Source organism: Amphiura filiformis, chromosome 3 (genome assembly GCF_039555335.1).
Source record: "Amphiura filiformis chromosome 3, Afil_fr2py, whole genome shotgun sequence".
In the NCBI taxonomy this organism is placed as follows: domain Eukaryota; kingdom Metazoa; phylum Echinodermata; class Ophiuroidea; order Amphilepidida; family Amphiuridae; genus Amphiura; species Amphiura filiformis.
Window position 1 is genome coordinate 24467358 of NC_092630.1, and position 22310 is coordinate 24489667.

At 35.5% G+C, this 22310-nt stretch overlaps 1 protein-coding gene across 3 annotated transcripts in view; it reads right to left on the bottom strand.

Moving 5' to 3' along the window:
- Window positions 1–22310, bottom strand: part of LOC140148261 (allatostatin-A receptor-like) — a 195537-nt gene that overhangs the window by 72428 nt on the left and 100799 nt on the right. For all 3 annotated transcript variants that reach the window (XM_072170156.1, XM_072170155.1, XM_072170157.1), the window contains exons 3-4: window positions 11269–11356; window positions 3201–3280 (exon numbers count right to left, since the gene is read on the bottom strand). The gene's annotated coding sequence lies outside the window, so the exon portion shown is untranslated. The remainder of the gene's footprint in view (window positions 1–3200; window positions 3281–11268; window positions 11357–22310) is intronic.

Below are 22310 nucleotides of genomic sequence, written 5' to 3' on the forward strand. Positions count from 1 at the left end.
AAAAGTAATTCAGAACTGATGATCCAAGTCTAGGCAAGGTACATATCGAGGGTCGAGAGCCAGACAGTCGTAACTCACAAAAGAATCCTTTGTGAGTTAAGGCTTTCTGGCTCCCAACCCTCTAAATGAAAGCCTGAAACACAAGAATGTCATATAATGGTAATTGAAATTGACGAATTTGACACTTTTTCATTTTCGTTCATCAAAGTGACTTTTCTGAAATACTTCTGCGGATACTGAATAATTTAAGTTTATTGCATACACTGCTGTGAAATCAAAACAAGGTTATGAAAAGTTTGCGTGTTTAGTGTTGAGTGAACTCGGTATCAGGTGATTTTGGCCTGAGTCAATTTAGTGACCATAACAATTCAGATCAGTACATCCTGCCTAAGGTGCTTGAAATCACTAAATCCGGATTAAATCCGGATTAGAATAGCACTACATCACACCATGGAAGAAAGAGATGAGAAGGAACCACAACGACTTCGATCGGCCAAGTTTTAATCCGCTTATCCATTGACGCATGAAAAGAAAAGCTATCAATGGTACTTACTTTCATGTATGATCCATTTACCGCGATCGATGCTTGGCGAAATCATTACTGGAAAAAACTATAACAAACCCATCCAAGAACAAACAAACGCTACCCAGAAGTAAGATTATGGAATTTCACTGATGCTCTGAACATGTATAGTAGCTTTGTTTTGGGATCTACATTCAAACTGTTTTCTTGATCGTGTTGTGTAGAAAATGTCCTTTAACACATCGACAAGGTCATCAAAATCGGCCGTTTATTTGCTGAGTTTCATCTTTAGCAAATAAGGTAAGATTTTGGTGACTTTTTCGATGAAAAATAGATGCAAAATGTTCTTAAATAATGCACAATGTTCCGGTTGAGTCCGGTACATGAAACCTGTTTAATTTAATAGTTTATATGTGTATAATCGTAACTAGCTAACTCGTTTCAGTGCCAAAGACTGCCAACTCTGAGAAAAAAGTCATCAAAGTTCGGGAAAATTGGGCGAAATGGAAGAAAAAGATGTAGGCCATCAATGACCGATGATCACGTCACCAGAGAAAATCCTATAGAGTGCTTGCACGGAAGGTCATTAGTTCAAATCATCCTTCAGACACGCTCCAGAAGACATGCAAATAAATAGAGTACAATACCAATCACCTATTTAACGCGGGGTATTGATCAAAGTAAATCCTCATGAATAACAATGTCAATTAAATGTCGGTAAAGGGAGTGGACAAAGTGAATGTGTTCGTTGTGGTTCCTTCTTATCTCTTTCTTCCATGATCACACGTAGGTACGAGAGTCTACAAATGCTTCTTAACAATGCTTATTATGCACTTTGTTAAATCCTTATTATGCACTTTGTTAAATCGTTTAAGCAAGGTTTTTGTTTAATAAAGTGACAAATAGTCCATAATGTCTTTTACGTTTATGCGCTTTATAAATGTGCTATAATAATAATAATAATAATAATAATAATAATAATAATAATAAATGGTCAAATAACAACATTTTCGTTAGCTTTTAATATGAAATTCCGCCTTTATTTTTGTTCTTGATGCAGAATAATATCAAAAAGCATCTTTGGATTAACGTCAATAAAAGGTTGATAAAAAGTAAAGTTTAATTTTCAATGAATTCAACAAGAATTCAACGCCGGGGAAACATTTTGATTAAAGGAAAAAAAAATAATGACACTTAAATTGTATGCATTTATTATCAGACAAAATTTCCTGTTCGATTTCTTATCGAATATCATTTTGAGGTTACCTAGAACTTAGATACATCATAATCCGTTGTAATCAAATAAGATTTAACTTAGGAACTGGGATCAATCATTGAAAGAAAAAACGGTATTCAACAATGATCCCCTTGCAAATATTATGTATTGTTTACAATATTCCCTCATGCAAAGTCTTCAGAAATGTGTAGTTCAATTTCGGAATGTTTCAGCGATAAAACTTTACTTGAAGTCAGCTTTTTTCCAACTACTCACAGAGCATTACCCTTTGCACTAGTTTTCTCTCCTATAAATCTCCAAGAAGGAACCCAACAATTTTACAAACAATATATGCAATCATCTCGCTCGCATGCTTTCATTAACTATTAAATCTTAATAAAGAGAAACTTTACATTTATGAAATGATGGCTTTGCCATTCTCGTGAAACAAACATGACTACTACCTTCTGGCATAGGCATCAAATGACATTTGGTCGGCTTTATATGCACGGCATTATCCCTGATCCTCATAAAAGATTCTGGTACACAACATTCACACTGAATTGGAATAATACATTAAGTAATGCTTTGAATTCAAACCGCTGTTGCAACGTTGAAGGCAACTTGATACCCCCTGTTAGCGTATTGCCAATTTATTTGTAGACATGTTTCATGGACTACTAGGATTGGCTTAAGCTATTCGATCCTGGTACAGGATGATGATTTCAGTACATTACCGTTAAAAGCTGCGGGGCCACGGAAAACGCTAAAAGTGATTGTTTATGTAATTGATTGTTCTTTAATTATCCTATGGATTACCCTATCTCAGATGTTGGACAAGTTCTGACTATTTCAAAAAGGGTCTTCACAATGAACATATTTTTAGGGCACTTTATAAAAAAATCATAAGACGCTCGTGAGCGCAAGAAGATGGTTCCTTGTGAGCATAAATGTACTCTGTAAAGAAATGGAATGTTTTGCACACTTTATACGAGTAAATCAAGTGCTTGTTTCGAGTGAGTAAAATATGAAAATATAATGACATCATAAAAAGTGTATGAAAATAGTCAACAAAGGCTAGTTGGAATACATAATGCTGTGGTTTTCCCAAAGATAATTCGTCATGTTTTAACAGGTTCGAAATCTCTAAATTCTGATGTTCTGATATTTGTTATCCACCCTTTACAGCACTTAGAAACTTCTTACTAAAGGTGGTGACAATAATACAATTTATTCGATCTACAAGTTTCGGTTCATATCAAATTTAATATGGACAAGGTCCTATTAACTTCGGCCTCTTGCCAATAATTCAATTTTACTTTTTATATATTGTCTTATTCCCAGTTAGATTGCGTGTAGCAAAAGTACAATAGTTATTGTTATGGGCAAAAAGATCATTATATGACATTATAAAATATTATATCATGTTACATGATGGTCGAATTTTCAGATTTTACTCACTTTATGTTTCCCGAAAACTACTTCATGAGGTTTTCTTTATTCTATATCATGTCTCTTCTGCTATTTCTTGCTGTGTAAATCTGGAAAGAAAAAGAAGTCTTAATATGAAGAGCAATACTAAAATTTTAGTCACATACAATCATTAGTTAAATCAAATCTGTTCAAAAGATTTTAGAGTAAGGCTCGTCATACAATATACTTAAACTCTAAAATCGTCGTCGTTTTTTCATACTGATGAACCCCACATAACTATTAGCCATGCCGTTTTAAATACTAATCGACGTTATCGATCCTTGCAGGGCAAAACCTACTTTGCCATGGTCGCTACCTGCGATCAGCGAGTCACAGGTGCCGTTTCATATGTTATAGAGGGACGGTTTATAGTGATTTGGTATTCGTCAGTATGCAGAAGTCACGACGATATGAAGTCAAATCTGTTCGAAGTCAGTAACCTCTGTTCTAATGACTTAGATTTGAGGTAATCTAGGCCAAGGCTCTATCGGGAGGGTTATAAAGTCAATGGCAAAAACATCTCAAACAATTGCCATTTAAGAAGTCTCTTTATGTTGCCATAGCTACATCATACATTTGGAATACCCAGGTGCCTGTAAATAACAACGCGTGTTCATGAATGATTACTCGTTAGGAAGTTTAGATAAAAACATTGAATTGTTTCTAATGAGGCCCTCATTATGAGCAGGTCATGTATCAATTAGGTATAGAGCAGTATACCTCAAGTGCTTACCATCCAGAATCACAAGGTGCACTAGAACGGTTCCATCAAACGTTGAAAAACATGATCAGGACATATTGTTTGGAATTTCAGAGGGACTGGGATGAGGGAGTACACTTGTTATTGTTTGCTGCTAGGGAAGCTGTTCAGGAAACTTTGGGATTTAGTCCTTTTGAGTTAGTGTTTGGACACACAGTTCGTGGGCCCTTAAAGTTGTTGAAAGAAAAGGGGCTCAATGAGAAATCAGATATCAATTTATTGGATTATGTCTCCAATTTTAAGCATAGGCTTAACAGAGCAACTGATATCGCCAAAGAAAACTTGAAACAGGGTCAGGCCAAAATGAAGCAATGGTATGATAAACATGCCAAAAGAGAGAGTGTTCAAACCAGGTGACAAAGTTCTAGTACTGTTTCCAATTCCAGGACACCCATTACAAGCCAGATATCATGGCCCATGTGAAGTAGAGTCAAAAGTGGGTGAAGTAGATTATATTATCAAGACTCCTGGTAGGCGCAAGAGCAGGCAGTTATGCCACATAAATATGCTCAAAGAGTATGTTGAAAGAAGTGACAGTGGCATTTCAAAACCTGTGTGTACAATAAAACATGCTGATAATGTAGACAAACATTCATTCATTCATTCATTCATTCATTTTATTTCCATAAAAAACTGACATTCACAAAAACAATCAAATTAAAAATTTACAGAAAACAACACATTATGGAGGAAGAGGCTGGAAGGCCAATAAGGCCAGATATATCGCCTCCCCTAGAAATTATAAAGTTACAAATAACATTTATACAAAAAAATCAATCAAACATCACATAAAAAGGAATCACTAACCAAAAGACAAGACAAGGACGGTGCTAACATGCCGATGTAGACAAAATCGCCAATGTAGACAAGAGTAAAGATGACAATTCTGATGTCACATTTGACCAGGATAAAGAGCTGGAGCACAAAGAGTATAATGTAAAATTGAACAATTCTGATGTGCTCACTAATTTGGACTTAAAGTTAGGTCATCTTTCTCAAGATCAACAAATGATTACTCGTTAGGAAGTTTAGATAAAAACATTGGATATCCAAACTGTTTACCCTTCAGACGTAATAACCATTTATACATACAGATGCATATATGTGCAGTTTACGATCACTTCTCCCATTATTTGACATTTTAGAGCAGGTTGCATCTTCTACTTAACAACTACTTAAGATTAAAACGTTCCTGCAATGGATTCTGGTCAATTGGGGTTTTTCCACAATGCTTACTTCTAATGTTACCAATAGGCACCCAAAAGATTCCATTTATTATCATACCTCTTGACCCAATTCGACATAATAAGTGATTTCAATCATGATCAAAACCTATATTGGGCAAATGTTCAAGACGCTCAAAGCAGTAGATCAGAGTATATCGGGCCTTGTGGATGCCCTGTTGTAGTAATGCTGCGTTACCATCTTCGCGAAATTTGATGCCAGGGGTGTACGATGTTGCTGCCTTATTTCGTATTTTGATAGAAAACAAAATGTGTGATCTATTTTCGCCACTCTTCCTTCTTCTCAAGTAATTGATTTGCCCCTAAAGTTGTACCGGTACGCGAGGTTACACTAACTAGCAACAATGTTTCAAATGATAGATTTAACTAATGCATGCGTTTGTTAGCATGGTTAGACGTATCTTCATTCTTGACCACCGAAGCCGAGGCCGTCCGTGAATATGGATTGTATGTTGTTCACAAAATGGTCTTAGTAGCCTTTACGTGTTGATTTGTTTAATGATAAAATACTGATTACAAGCCAATGAAATAGTTTCTGACATTTTTAAAGTGTTGTTGTCGACGATACTGAACATGCTGAAAGAAAAGCGCAAACGAGACAGTCATTCTATGCTTTATCTAAATAATAACGTGGTTGTGAAACTTCTGTCAAGGATAAACCAGCGGAGACCCTCAAGAAATTTGTTGGCAAGGAAAAATAGTATGCTTTTTGATCAAATTCTTTATGAAGTGTCTTGCTCAATTGATTTCTGGTTGCTGTACAATCAAAACGTTGGCTTATATTCAGATTTAATTAGATACTGGAAAGAAATAACAAAAATATAGACCACTGTAATAGCAATAATAAAAACATCTTCGGTCTTAATTTAAACTTGGTACATTTTCATCATTCCTAGCTTTGCAGTACATTGGCTATCATATTGTGGATTATATCCACAGTGGATTATTGGTAAAAATGAATGGAAATGGAAATTTAGGTGGAGCGAGTATGCGTAAGTGACTGCGCGTATCGCGGGAATATTGTACGCGTAATCAAGTGTAATGCTATGCGTAGAATGTGTTACGGCGCTTGATCCATTATAACGACCTATTATTTTGAATAATGGGTCATGATGGTAATATAATTCGTTATATGGGTACATTTCTGTTAAAACAAACAAAAGGAAAGCTTTTAAAGGGTAACTGTTGGTTTGAGGTTCTTGAAGACTTCTCCTTCCCCACAATCATAACCTAATTCATGTTTTCATAGAGGGACCTCTAATTAAGTATTAACTCTGAAATATTGGATTTGTTTAGCTGCACGGTACAGCACTTTTTGGCTTTTCTGCACCGCACTTGCTCCATGGATAGGATGCCGACAAAGTAGAAAAAAGAAGAATTACGGACCTGATGAGGTGGAATGATGCATGTCACGTGTTTAGCCGTTTAAGGGTTTCTGATTTTCAAAAGGTTTTTAAAACATACCATATACTCTAAACCGGTATCATCGTTTTATTTGCAAAGATTTTTAACGGTTATGCATCATTTTTTGTTTCTTAAATCATTGTTAAGTATGGCGCATGGCTAGGTTTATTGTATTTTATAATTGTCGATTATTTCTTTACAAAATTATCAATAAACTGTGCCACTTTCATTTCTGTTTAGAGACATTTGCCATCAATTCATTTATTTCTCATAGTAACATATTATGCAATCAATACAATGCTGGTAGGTATTTTGAATACCTACATTAGAACGGCATATCATATTGATCAGAATATATATATCAAATTATGTATTGATCATAACCAGACAAGTCTTTTAAAAAGGTAACAGTGTGGCAGCTTTGCCTGGTATTGTTTCTAAATACATTTTAATAATGTGTTCAAGATACAATCAATAATGATATTCATAAACTTGTTCTGAAATAATCGGCAACATAGTGTCCAAATGAAAATAAATGGCAACAAGCTAAAATAGTGAGAATATCAAAGTAAATGTACATAGTTTTACGTTACTCCTGGTAAATTCGTCGCTGTTGATACAATTTTAATATATAAATTTATCCTATTGTGATTGTGATAATATGTAGGGCACATGGCTAGGCATATTTTTTTTGTAGTGACAGTTAAGATTCACGAACCAATTTCCAGAATAAACATATAGTCAATGTTTGCTTTGAAGGACGTGAATTGATTTCAATGTCGTATATTTTTAGTATTAATTTAACTGAATTTGATGTAGAACTATGGAGCGCAGACATCACTGACGAGGGTGGTCAGGGTTAAACTTGCGGAGTATTATTAGATCATCATGGTAATGAAACAAAAATCTGCTGTAGGAATTGAGGCATGCTGATAAAGACTGTGTCGGAACCGTCGGATATAAGGCTACTAGCACATAAACGTGAAATGTGTTTTTGCGACATGCGTGCTTGTGAACACAGGTTACATATCAGGGTTGAAGTTTGGGTTTGAATTGGTTTTAACTTGAAGGTAATCATTTGGGAAGGTATAACACGATTAAGTAAAATTACATTACAAAACAAAAATAATATGTACTCAGTTACGCTTTTACGCTTTTACGGATATATTATGGTATACCATAATAACAGAAGCTCCAAAAACAAATGTGCCCGGCTGATTTACCAACAACCAAAGTCTTGCCATATCACCCCTTTGCACTGGCTCCGTATTGAAGATAATCGCTAATGTGATGATAAAAACTCACTTTTCGGATTTATTTAGATTTTTTACTTGTTTTGTGACTAGCTAGCCATGCCTTATACCGGCAACACCTTGTATTTCTACCTACACACTACTTATTGTAAGTATTGTGCAAAAAGCCCTGTAGCTCCACAAATCAAAGCCATGCAGCTCCATTTTGTGTTTTTCTTTGTGTTTCGAGTAATACAGTCAGGACTGTAGCAAAGCGCACACACAAAGGAACGCATATAACGTTTTGGAGATTATGTCACCCCAACGACGTCATGATTCAACAGCGCGTGTTGTGTAATTGAATTTGTGCAATGAATGTTCTAGTTCTTGTATTGATAACTATATAGATACGTTACAAATACCAACCCTACGGATTTGAAATAATATCCACCGGCTCGAAATATAGGCTAAACCGTTTTCCCAGACGTTATCGATCAATAGTTTTGGACCGGCTAATCCAGTTTAAGTGTAAAATTTGAATAGAGGTCTACACCCATGCAATTGAATATCTTGGCTACAAAGAAGATCATTCTCCGTCAAATTGCGATCACATTTTCAGCTTCTTCTTTTCTTTTGTGGTGTTCTTACATTAAAGTATATTCACCCACTGTTTCTAGGCCGCCAAGTCCTACTGGACAAGCCCTGCAATGGTGTATGGTTTCTCAAGCAAGAGGCAATGGAAGAGGTCTTGCATTGCTTGGGATGCATCACAGATGGCTGATCCCTCGTAGTATCCCCATTTGCTCATTGTGATCTTTGACCATGAAGCGAGCTTCATGCTTTAACTGTCTTACTCAAGTTTGCTGCTGGTTAACGGGCATTTATTTCCAGCTTTGCCATGGTTCATTGGCTTCATTGGCAGACATTCTGCAGCAGACATGCTTTCAAATCACACGTATGAATGCAAATGCCGGTAGGAGAAGCTAAGAATAAACATCTGGAAAATAATACTTACAAAGTAATGAACGATTTCTTTATGGAGCAGACACATTAGAAAGAAACGTCTAACTGACAGTACTAAAACACTATTAGAAACACATAACATCCACTGAGGGAAAATAACGCATGATTGTAACAGCGCATGTTGTGTAATTCAATTTATATGTTCTAATATCAACCCTACGGATATCCGTCCAAATACAGTTTCAATGTGTGCGATTTGATTTTAGGTCATTGTCGCTATGAGCGAACAAGTCGCGATACAGGTGCAGCACAGGCAGCACCAAGAAGTATCAAACAAAACAATTAAAAATAACGTTCTAAAAATAAGTCCTGGTTTGGATAACAAAAGGAGCCATTGTGTCGAGTAATAACCGAGTGGGGTAAGTTGGGAATCTTGAATATGATAACTAAAATGCAGTAATTAAATAAACTCATATTCCGCAAGCACAATGAAGGCAACACATTACATGCATAATATAATCCACTTATTGCTGTATGCTAATTATAATGTCAAATATTCTTTTAATTTGTACAACAATTTTGTATAAGTAGCACGGTGGCCGAGCGGAACGGGCTCCGACTCATAATCGGAAGGTTGCGGCTTCGAGTCCCGACGACACCATCGTGTTGTGCCCTTGAGTAAGGCACTTATCTCGATTATTCCTCTCCACCCAGGTGTATAAATAGCTATTGGCATAGTTAAATGCTAGAAAGGTAACATACTCGCTGTGGAAAAGGTGTGGCGATCCCCACAGTAACATTTCACGGTGAAGTCTGCCCTAATCGCTAACGGAAGAGAGATGGACACTTCGTCCTGTAACAAATGCAGGTTCGACTCCTTTACATTTTATAGGTATTTTGTTTTCAAATCATTTACATTCAACAGATTCCAAGAATACACAATGAAACTTGCCTCATGTGTTTGCAATCTAAATATTGTAATGATGTAAATATTACTAATATGGCATTCGGTAGTCCTAAATTTGATTTTGTTCATTTAAAAGAGCTTGGTAGATTAATCAAAAATGATACAGCATATTCAATTAAAATTAAAATTACGGTACTTTTTATAAAACATATAAGAGAAAATCGGAAAAATACTATATGTATTCAATCAATTGAGGCATTGCGTGTTTCACCTTCAGTTAAGATATTATTTCCAAAGTCTGATGACATCTTAATTATCAATATCAAACATTCCATATAACAATATTCTCACGTGCAATGTATTCTACTGTTTTTTATCTAATCACAGAGCATTGTCACTTTAATAGTTTCGTAAATTGACATTGCAATAGCGTTCAGTCTCATTGCTATTAATGAACATGCAACCTAACAATACAACCAATACATGCCATCATCTCCACGTCATTCATCCACTCGCATCATTGGTTATTAAACATAAAGAGAACATAGGTATTTAAAAACAATTGTTTTCGGGAACAGAAATCAAATGCTATATATTTGTTCAGCCTTATCATGCAAGGCATCCTTAATACCTGATAAAAGATTCAAGTACGCCACATTCATACTAAATTGGAAGAATACTTTAAGTAATGCTTTAAATGCAAACCGTTTTGGCAGCGTTGAAGGAAACGTGATACACCTGTTAGCGAATAGCGAAGGTATTTGTAGACATTTTTATTGGACTACTAGGGTTGACTTAAAGTATTCGATCCTGCTGCAGGATGATGTTTTTGGTAGCTTAACGTTAAAAGGCTGCGGGGCTATGGAAAGCTCAAACGTGTATGTTTGTGCAATGTATTGCTCTTTAATTATCCTGTGGATTACCGCATCTCAGATGCTGGATTTGTTCTAACTATTTCAAGAACGGTCTTCACAATGAACATCACCTAGGGCTCTCTCTAAAATCAAAATAGGTTATGATCACACAAAAATCGTTCCTTTTTAGCACAAATATACTTCCAAAAAAACCCGCTTATTGACAGTGTGCCCGCTTTGGAAGTTGTAATTCAAAGGCAATGTTATTTTGGAGGGAAAATATCATGACGCCTTATAAAAGTGCATTTAAGTAGTCAATAAGGCTAATTGGAACACATAGTGATGTATTTCGCCCAGGGTTATTTCGTCATGTAATAACAAGTCTGAAATCTGTGAATATCCCAGTAACGATATGGAATCCACCTTTACTGTGCATTAGTATTGACGATATTCTACAATTTATTCGATCGCGACGCCAATAAATGGCAATATATTGAACATTTCATGGCATCTTTCCTATTAACCTCATCATCTTACCAATAATTCAACATTACTCTTCTTCCATTCAATATTGCATGTCTGGTAAAAGTACAAAATATCTTTCATGAGCAATATGATATCAGCATATGATCGTCAATTGATACTCGAATATTCCAATAAAATACAACGAAAAAGCATTTAATTTTACTCACTGTATTATATACGTCCCGAAAAAATACTTCAGGCGGTTTTTGTCTTCTGTAATAGTGTCTCTGTTGTTGTATTTCTTGCTGTGTATTCCTGAAAGATAGAAAAAATAATTGCAATTATGTAACCACATAATAGTCATAAGTTTAAAGAAAATTAATGATAAAGGGACCTGTTTCCACAGGCCGTAGTGACCATAAGTACACAACACGTTGATCCCGTGTGGACACGAACCCACGACTTCGCGATCATGAGTCGAAGTCTAAGAACTACATCTGAGCCACAGTGCCCCATACGTTTAACCATTTCAAAACTTTGAAAACAAGTCAAAAATATAAACAATATCAGAGTAAGTTTCGTCAAGCAATACACTTTGTTCATAGTCTTAGTAAAGTCCTAAACTCTTAATTCGTCGTTAATTTTCTTTCTCATACTGATGAACCTGTGGTAATTAGAAACCGTCCCTTTTAATACTTATTGAAGACGATGACATTATCGATCCTTGCAGGGCAAACTGTTTTTGTCATAGTTGCTACTTGCGATCAGCTATTCGTATGCGGTACTTCACTGGTTAGGTATGGATGGTGTATAGTAATTTGGTATTCGTCCATATGCGATAATCAGCGAAGTCAAAGCTCTTCGAAGTCAGCTACGTTAATCTTTTTCATGACTTTGGTGATAAATGACTTCTGTGTAAAACATTTCTTTATGTTGCCATGGTAACAGCATACCGTTCTATAACCCAGGTGCATGTAGAGAACAGTTCGCGTTCATCCATGATTACTCCTTAGGGTGGTAACCAAACACAATGAACATCCTCAAAGTTAAGGAAAATACGATTTCAAAGAAGTGATATCTACTGTTTACCTTGAAGACGTAATAACCCTTTCAAATGCATGAATGTGCAGTTCAGTTTATTATCCCTTTTCACACACACAATATGGCATTTTATATATGTAGCAGATTTCATCTTCTACCCTATTAAATCGTTCCTGCATCGGTTCCCGTCCGATCAATTATTTTTTATTTATATTTCCTTAAGCCCTAAATACTTTTTATTGTATTTACTGATGTATTCACATGGAATAGTGATTTACAAAGTCTCAAAGACTCACATTAATAATATATAACACGTATAACTCACAACTGCGTAATCCAAATAAAGCAGTTTCGTTCATTTTACAAAGTAAGATGTGAACGTGTCAACTGAAGAAGTGAATATTCTCTTAGGTGTAAGTATGCATAGTATGTAACTGTAAGATTCATCTTCTCCACTTTCTATCGCTATGAGGAAGATCTTTTAACATTACCAATGTGAACCCAGAAGATTTCCTTTATTTATCATGTTCAACCTGTTCAACAAGTAAGTGATTTTGATCATGATCAAAACCGCTAATGACCAAATGTACAAAAAGATCAAAACAGCAAATCAGAATATATCGGTGTCTTGTGAGTTTCACGTACAGTAATGCTCCAATGCCATTCTCGCAAAATGTTAAGCCAGAGGTTTAATTGCGACGTTGCCGCATTATTCTGATAGAATACAAGATATGTGATCTATTTTCGACACTCTTACTTTTGTGCCAGTAATAAGTTTCCCCCTAAAGTTTTACCGGTGCGTGGGGTAATGAGGTTATACTACTAGCATCACTATTTCAAATGATAGGTTTAACAAATGCATGCGTTTATTATTAGATATCTATTTTCTTGACTGCCGAAACCGAGGCCATGTATATGGGTTGTTGTCCAGATAATAGTCTAAGTAGCCATTGGCAGTACTTGGATAGCGATGCAATCTTATTCAGGATCTTAATTACAAGCCCAGCGTACATATTCCCTGTCTTTTTTGCATTATATTTGTTTCAGATTTGAAAGAAAGCAAAAACATGATAGCCATACTATGCATTACCTCGGCAAAATGGCTTTTTTGGCCAAAGGAAAAAGTAATGTTTTTGATTGTGAAGTTTGTGGCTCAGTTGATTTGCTATTGCTGTTCGACCACGCAGTACAATCAAAACGTTGGCTTATATATAAGTTATATTAAGATTTTATTAGATACTGGAAAGAACTAACAGGAATATTGGTCACTGCAATAACAGTACTAATGATATCTTTAGCCTTGATTTAAACTTGTTAAATTGTCATTGCTTCTGGCTTTGCAATATATTATATATCATATTACCAATCAACAAGGGATTATGGTTGATGGTTGATGGTATTAATCACATCAAATGGCGATTAATGAAATCATAGCATTTCTTTATTATGAGTACATTCCCGTTACAGCGAAGCTAAGTGGAAAAGGGGTAACCTGTATGAGGTACTTGAATGTTTGATGCATACCGTATTGTATATTCATAGCATAGTACCACAAATCAAAGAAAACAAACAAAAGAAGACACCCAAACCGAACTAATCAGACACATGAACATAATTAAAAGATTCAAACGCAATTATAAGGCACTTTTGTTATCATTTATAACTAAGTTCTTCTGAGAGGTTATTGTAATTTCGTCTTTGTCTAGCACTTTTGATAGTCTTGTCTTACTCGTCGCTGTAATGGGATCAGAGACATTTGCTCTCTTTGACCGCCACATTTTATAATCACGTAATTTGTATTTTTTGTATCTTGATGAAAATAAACGGTATCTAATATGAATCTGAATCTAATAAAAGACATCTGAATCTGAATCTAATAAAAGACATCTGAATCTGAATCTAATAAAAGACATCTGAATCTGAATCTAATAAAAGACATATGAATCTGAATCTAATAAAAGACATCTGAATCTGAATCTAATAAAAGACATCTGAATCTGAATCTAATAGAATACATCTGAATCTGAATCTATTAAGACATCTGAATCTGAATCTAATAAAAGGCATCTTGACTTATCATCAAGAATATAATCGTAAAGTTGAGTTGACACAATAACATAATGTGGTGTGTGATCATGAATATATTGCAATGTTTCTAGGCTATGATAAGAAACATATTCTATGGTTATCATGACTATTATGCATGTTTAAAAGGCAAATTGAAAAGCCAAGGGTAGAATAATGATTAATATATTTTTTGTCTGAGAACATTATCCTCAAAGGTACATTGTAACAACATACTAGTTTATAAAAACATTGTGAGTGTGTTTCACCTGTTTATATTGATATTATACAACGAGCAAAGAATGTGTAAGCTGTCAGAACAACAATCTCATTCGCATATTGGAATGGAATTATTTTATTAATTATATTTTAATGATCGTCATAGATAGTTATTTCTAAGATATTTAAGGAACACATTATGCCTTAGGATGAATATAAAACATGTAAATGGTTCAATTCGTTTATCTTTGACGCTAGGGATTGATTTTTACATGAAATTGGCATACCATAAACAATATACGGTATTGTTTGGAATTGATGCCTAGAAGGAGTCCTTTACAGTATATAACCTAATTCATGTTAATACATATGAAAAAGAGGCTTTTAATGTTTAACCGTGAACTACGAGAAACCCTTATGAGGCGTAATAACGCTTTTCATATTTTTTACACTTTGCTCGGGCAATCATTTTCTTGAGTATGGACTAGGGCTAGCTTTATTGTATTTTACAACTTGTCGATTCCTTCGCTACAGAATCATCAATAAATTGTGGCACGTTCATTACTGCTTAGTGATTTTTTGCCATCAATTCATTTATTTCTCATAGTAACATATTGTGCAATCAATTCAATGCTGTTGGATATTTTGAATATTTATATTTGAATGGCATATTATTTCAGTCAGGACGTGAATTTTAAATTATGTATTGATCTTAACCAGACAAGTCTTTTTTAGTCGTAAAAAGTGTGGCAGATATTCCCAGTATTGTTTCTAAATAAATAATTCATGTTCTAATGTTTTCAAGGTCCAATCAATAATGCTATACAATCTCGTGAAAACGTGTTCTGATATACTCGGGAAAAAAGTTTTTAAAAAAGGGGAAATAGAAATTGATGACAACACGTTAAAAACAAGTATTTGAGTGTCACTACATTATTTAAGCTTGTAAATAAAATGAAAAGATTACAGTTTGCGGATAAATGTTAACGCTATTAGAATTTTTGTCCATAAATGCTGCACGGAAACATCAAAATCACTAAGGCCTCTCTAAATCATTCAATCTTAAATCTTCATTGACGTGAGCTGAGATATTTGGGTTCAAGAATGCAATTTTTTGTACTTTTTACCTTTTTTTTTACCAACAATGTCAATATTTAAAGAACTATCAAAGCTATCAAAAATATGACCTTCATATTTGCTGTGGAGAATACACTTGTCTTTGTTTTATGTAGCTAAATGGACGCTCGGAACAATCTAGTAAAGAACAAGCATCCTCAAAGCGTTATTATTAGGCATCATTATAAGGTAAACGATCACATTACAAAAAGGCAGTGATGAATTTATCGACTTTCCTACTTTTAAAATGTATTAGATTCACATGCCTTCCGGTAAAGCGAACACTAAGTACTCATATACTTTCATCAACATACGATTTCCACTAGATAAATGCACGAGGCAAAGAGTGAATTAACGAGCGCCGTTGAATTCAACGATATATGGCTTATTTAAACTTCCATATGGCTAGCCCGATTATTTTGAAGAATTAAGCTTGACCAATTTATATAACCTACCATTAAATGTATGTTTTGAAAGAGTTAATCATTTCCACTAATACAAACATGTGGAGATGCTATGTGACGAAGATAGGTGAATAATGCCATGCCCAAACTAATCTATGTACCTATATTATTAGGGAGAGAAACTACTGGGAACCACACACTCTCGGACACCAAAGGGGGCTCGAACTCGCCGCTTCGAGGCTTCGCCAACCAACCCCCCCTTGATAGCGATTCCGATACTATATATCGCGAGTTAGTCCTTGACAAAGACTATCCCAAACCGGACCGTAAAGAATTTCACCGGATATGCGAGATCCTGATTGTATTCACACAAGAAATAATAAGTTAATACCGGTATAACCGCAGCATAATGAAAATTAACATTGCTATTGAATAAGTCTTTCTAATGAAATGTGCTGATTTATACAGAAAAACGATACCATAAGAATTAAAAACAAAACAAAAACAAGAAACACTGTTTCTTTTCACTTGATCAACTTGAACAAATTAAGAAAAACATATGTCGGCAAGAACGGTAAAGTAACACATCAAAGTGAATTATGCATTAACCATTCCTATTTGATATGCAGATTACCAGCGTATAAATGTGGTTAATTAGAATAATCAATATTGATTGGCTTGAAACAAGGCTCTTCTTAGCACCGTTTTCCTATCATCGATTGATAAATTGTTCCATTATTCAATATCAAAATCAAAAGTCAAGAAACTCATCAAAAGTTTAAAGAGAAAAGTAAATTACTTTTTCCAAATAGTTAAACATAAATTACGTACTGGATATGATGGCAATACCTGACATTAGTTTTTCATCTACTGACTTTCCATCCCATCGCAACATTAATTCTGCACGACTTACAGATTTAGATTTTTATTGATACGATTCCATTTACTAGGTTAATAGCGAATAATACTTCATATCATCAGGTCTTTTACTTGGTGACTTGTTTTTTCCACTTGTTTGAAATTTAATCACACAAACATGTTATTACCGATTGAATTGCTTGAAAAATTATAGGTCACAACAATGTTTTGTAGGTTAAGCGATCTTTTTTTAGTTGCATCTGGTGTTACTTGACAAACATGTCAAAATAGGAAAAACATATTTAACCCTAGAACTACTGAGATATATTTTGTAACACGGACTACAAAGGGGGTAATTGTTATAAGCCCCTAATTTCAAATTATAAACGTCATATACTAATGTATAGCTATGGGTCTCGTCTATTCTCCGCATAATGTCGCTATGATGTCATATTGTGTAACCCATCTTGTAAAATTGGTAAATTCTGGCTATTTACAAAAGAATAGGCAAAATTGATTTTCGACTAACATTTCTTGGAACAAGCGATTTTCGCCGAATGAAAAATCATGGATTTTACTGTAGAAACCTATAGTAGGCATCACCCCCTGGTCATCTTTGGTCGGTTCTTCTCCCGGATAAGGTTCTGGAGTAAAATTGTATCACCTCAATGAGCGCAAAGGATGAATCTACAACTAGTTAAAGTTGTTTGGGCGTAAAGACGCATTTTTATGACGAATGAAAAACCTTAGGAGGTTGGTACAACCCACCCCGACCTTCGTAGTTTTAGGGTTAAAGCTAATGTAATTTAGAACCGCTAGTCCAAGTTTATAGGCACATATTAAGGTGTTTAACTTTCGCGAAACGAAACCTTTACAATGTCTTAAATCGATATGACTAGTTCACCTCAACAAAGTACTTTTGCTCGGCGAAGTTTAATTAATTTGTGTTTATTGCATGTGCGTGTGAAATGAAGTGAAAATAAAGGTTACGAAAAGAAATCATTAACCCACATAATGGTAATGATCTTTGATCCACGTGTTATCAATAACATCTCAAATATGCTCATACGATAGTACAGAGTTCTTAACAGCAATTTGCCTTCACACTTATAGAATGACAATTGAATATCTTGGGTACAAGAACTCATTTCTACAAGTAGAGGTTAAAGTTTCAGCAGTGATTGTTAAATGGATGTTATTGAACAATGCAATTGAAAATGAGATAATTTTGCCTCGTAGTGTATATCATGACCATATTGAACGTCAAAAACGGAAATTGGCGCCAATTAGAAGGAGTGTATAAGATCTTCACTATAGTAGATCATGCCTAGGGTGTTTAGAAGAACTGAATCGTGACTGCAGTTCAAATACGTAAGCGCCAATTCACACGTGGGTAAGTCTACACCTGATGCTTAAGGGGGTACTACACCCATGTGGTAAATTTGTGTCTATTTTTGCATTTTTCTCAAAAACTAATAACACACTGGTAACAAAAGTTATGTATATTATTGGGGCAAGGAATCCAATTACTACACTGACATTTCAGTGACTCAAGACAAGCGGTTCAGTATATATGATAGCAGGGGCGTAAATCCATTTTTGAAGGTGGGGGGACACTGACAGTGGGGGCAATCAATAAATACAGTAAAAAATGGGCGCAAAGCGGCCATCGCGTTACGCTTGGGCGACGCAGGGGGGGTGTCTGAGGGGGGATGTGCCCCCCTCAGAGGTAAGAAACTTTTGCAAAATGAATACCTAATTGAAGCGATTTGGTGGCCCATTTTGGCACTATTAGTGTGTAAAATTTTACTTTAAAAAGCCAAAATTTGTGAAATGACAGTCCACAAAGCTTTTCATGGAAAAGTTTTCCCTAGGCCTATAAATGACATAAATTGGCTAATGTGGAAAGCCGAAGTGAAAATGGCTACTTGTTTAGGCACTACACAGGGGGTGTGTGAGGGGGATGTGCCCCCTCAGAAGTAAGAAACTTTTGCAAAATGAATACCTAATTGAAGCGATTTGGTGGCCCATTTTGGCACTATTAGTGTGTAAAATTTTAGTTTAAAAAAGCCAAAAACTTGTGAAATGACGGTCCATGAAGCCTTTTGTTGGAAAAGTTTTCCCTATAATTGTAGGCCTATTAAATTACATAAATTGGCAAATGTGGAAAGCAGAACCGAAAATGGCTACTTGTTTACCCACTACGCAGGCAGGGCCGGATTTACCATAGGGCCAGATGGGCCTGGGCCCAGGGCCTCCAAATTTTGGGGGCCCCCAAAATTGCCCTGTCACGCCTGTGCAGTGTGCATCTTCCATTTTAGCTGAAAAACACTGTGTTTTGGGCCAAAATAGCCTACAAAAATCGCAAAATTCAGCTTCAATTTGGGTTAAAATAGCCTTATATTAAAAATGTTTCGCACGCTTTGCGCACAAATGTCTTAGTAAACTCTAAAAACTTGGCCATATGCTTTCCTCACGGTAAGTTTGGGGCATCCAAATTTTGGCCTGGCCCAGGGCCCCCAAAAAGATAAATCCGGCCCTGTACGCAGGGGTGTCTGAGGGGGGATGTTCCACCCTGAGAAGTTGAAGCCATTTGGTGCATCATATCATATTTACACTATTTAAATCATTGCTTAAACAGAAAAAAGGGTCCGAACTCAATTAGCAAAATGTTACACAGGTCCTCTGATATGTTAGGCCTATAAGACCTGCCCCCTGAATCCGCGCCTGCGGGTGTAGAAGTGAAAGCGACCACTTATTTATAGGCCTATAGGGCCTACACACAAGGGGTAGGGGGTGTCTGAGGGGGATGTTCCCCTTCAGACGTTGGAAAATTTTACAAAATGAAGGTCCAATTGAAGTCATTTTGTCAAAATTTTACTTGAGATTTGAGATTCACAATTACTAAAGCATGCATGGATTGATGTTGAAATCATTTTTTTGGTTAAAATGTGACAGGCGGGCCCGCAGGAATTTTCACACGCTTATGGGCCCTGGACCCACCTTCACGCAACGCCTAAAATAACCACAGGCCTATATATAGCCGACTGTGCGGTTTTTGTAGGCATGGGCAGTGATGGGTATACTCAATTACATGCAATTTAATCTTTTTCTTCTTTTTTTCCTCCCTTTTCTCTTCTCTTTTTCTCCCTTTCTCTTTTCTCTTTTCTTTTTTTTAGGGGTGGGGACCAAAAGTGGGGGACATTTGATATTGTGTCCCCCACTTTAAAAAGTGAGGGGACGTGTCCCCTGTCCCCCACCGATTTACGCCCAAACGAGGTACATCCTAGCGGTACCTTATTTCTTATCATAAATAACAAACCGCTTGTCTTGGGTCACTGAAATTCCAGTGTAGTAATTGGATTCCTTGCCCCATAATATACATAACTTTTGTTACCACTGTGTTATTAGTTTTTGAGAAAAATGCAAAAATAGACACAAATTTATCGAGGGGTGTAGTACCCCTTAACAGTATTTATTGAACACTTCAGAAATCGGTTTAAAAAGTTTGTGTTTAACAAAGTGACATGTTTCCCCAAATTTAGGTGGGAAACAGTTTAAATAGATAATCTACGATTACATTTTTCCTAAGAGAAGCACTTTGTAAGGAAAGACAATTTCAATTGGTGTATATCTATTACATTCACTTATTCGTGTTGCTCTGTATATTGAAGTTTAATTTATTTGGAATAGGGACGTTGGAGATATAACACTTAACATTTGATGGCATCAATTAAGCAAAATGTGTTATTACTATATGGAATCCTGAGAGAATAGATTGGAGTGTAACAGGGTAGTCTTTACTTTTTACGACAGCATTGCTTGATATTTGTGTTGAACTCATCATTATAAAATATGAGTTGTATCATTAAAATATTTTACATTTTATATTGGAACGTGATCATATTGAGAGGCTCAACATCTCTTGTAATTTAATAACAAAAACAGTATCAGTATTGATATAAGTTCTACAAGAATGTTTCCAAAGATATCTAATAAAACCTACACACTTGCAAACATTGCACTACATCCCCAAACAATGGGTTTATGTCAATGGGAACGTGATCGCTCAAAAGGGACACACGATTAAGGGTCGTGTCGATAGAGCAATGTGAGTTCAATCCTATCGGGAACATATTATTATGGAATGACACTAGCCCAGTATGACAATAACCGACACACTGTACAACATCACCTCAGATCTATTTTCAAGTCACCGCCGTCACGAGCGGACCCGGAGGCTGGACATGAATTGTCTCTAGTAAAATACAGTGGAGACTGTTTTATTTTACTGTACGATATGGTTTATCTTATTTTAAAGGTATTATTACTGCACATGGTTTGCATATGAATAAAGTTTTATTGGATATATTAATGTATATATATTTAACTAATTAAAGGTCGCTCTTATCTGGGAGGAATTATACTTTAGATACGTGGAGGAATACAATATTTTGTTATTGGTGTCGGTTACTAGAGTTAACACCGCCAACTTTTAAGGATTTCTGTGTGTGTGATCGTCATTATTCATGAGAATTAATAAGATAACATTGATTGAATATACTGTCTTTATTCAAGGACAGAGAATTCCTTGGAGCAGATTCAAGATGCAGGTGATTCGGAGCAGTGTAAAAGAGATAATTTTAAGCAAAGAAAAACGAAGAAAATCAAATTGTTTCATCACCCTTTTCAGCTATTACACGAAACAATTACTTTTTAACCATGTAACGCAATCTCCATTATTTATAAGCTGACTTCAAATACAATAATTGAATAAATATCCTTTGAAATTCAAACCCTGAGTACGAAATAAATCACAGAGCAGAGCGGGAGAGATGAAACCGTGGACATGCCTGTGGGGTGGAATTTTAAACAACTAGTTGGTAATCGTTTTGCTCGAATTATTCCAGTAGTCGCATATGTTAGCATACGGTACAAACAAAACATTCGATAGCATACCCTACTTCTTTGAGTATCGATGTTTAATATATAATACGCGGCACAGAAATAGGTTGTTTAAAGGTTCCTGTCTGCGTTCTCTTTTAAAGCGTTGGAACCAGACATCTAAATTTGATGCCAGGAATATCTAAGACATCCCTAGCCTATACCGGTACCAATTAAACAATTGTATTATATTATCTGATATTGTAGATATGTTATTGTCCGGTATATTCATTTGATGGGGTAACGTGATCTTGGCGATTCAAAAGAGACTATAAAGAAAGTAAATTTCCTGTACGACGTGTTTGTATGGATGACATCAATATGATATCAACCACTCAAGCGAGCCCTTTCAAAGGCAGCGACATCAAAATATCGTCACGAGTTCTCGCACTTAACTTGACGGAGTCAGGCTGTGCCATGAAATCTGACTGTCACTTCTTGACTTTTAAGATAGAACTTAATAGATCATTGGCTAGGTTATTTCAGTAAAATAATTCAATTTTGTCAGTCTAAGATAAAAACAGGTTATTGATGCCATTTAGGGAAAGAAAAATATTAAATAATGGCATTACCTTAATGACACATACAAATACAATTTGCACACAGTGAAACTCCTCCTCCAC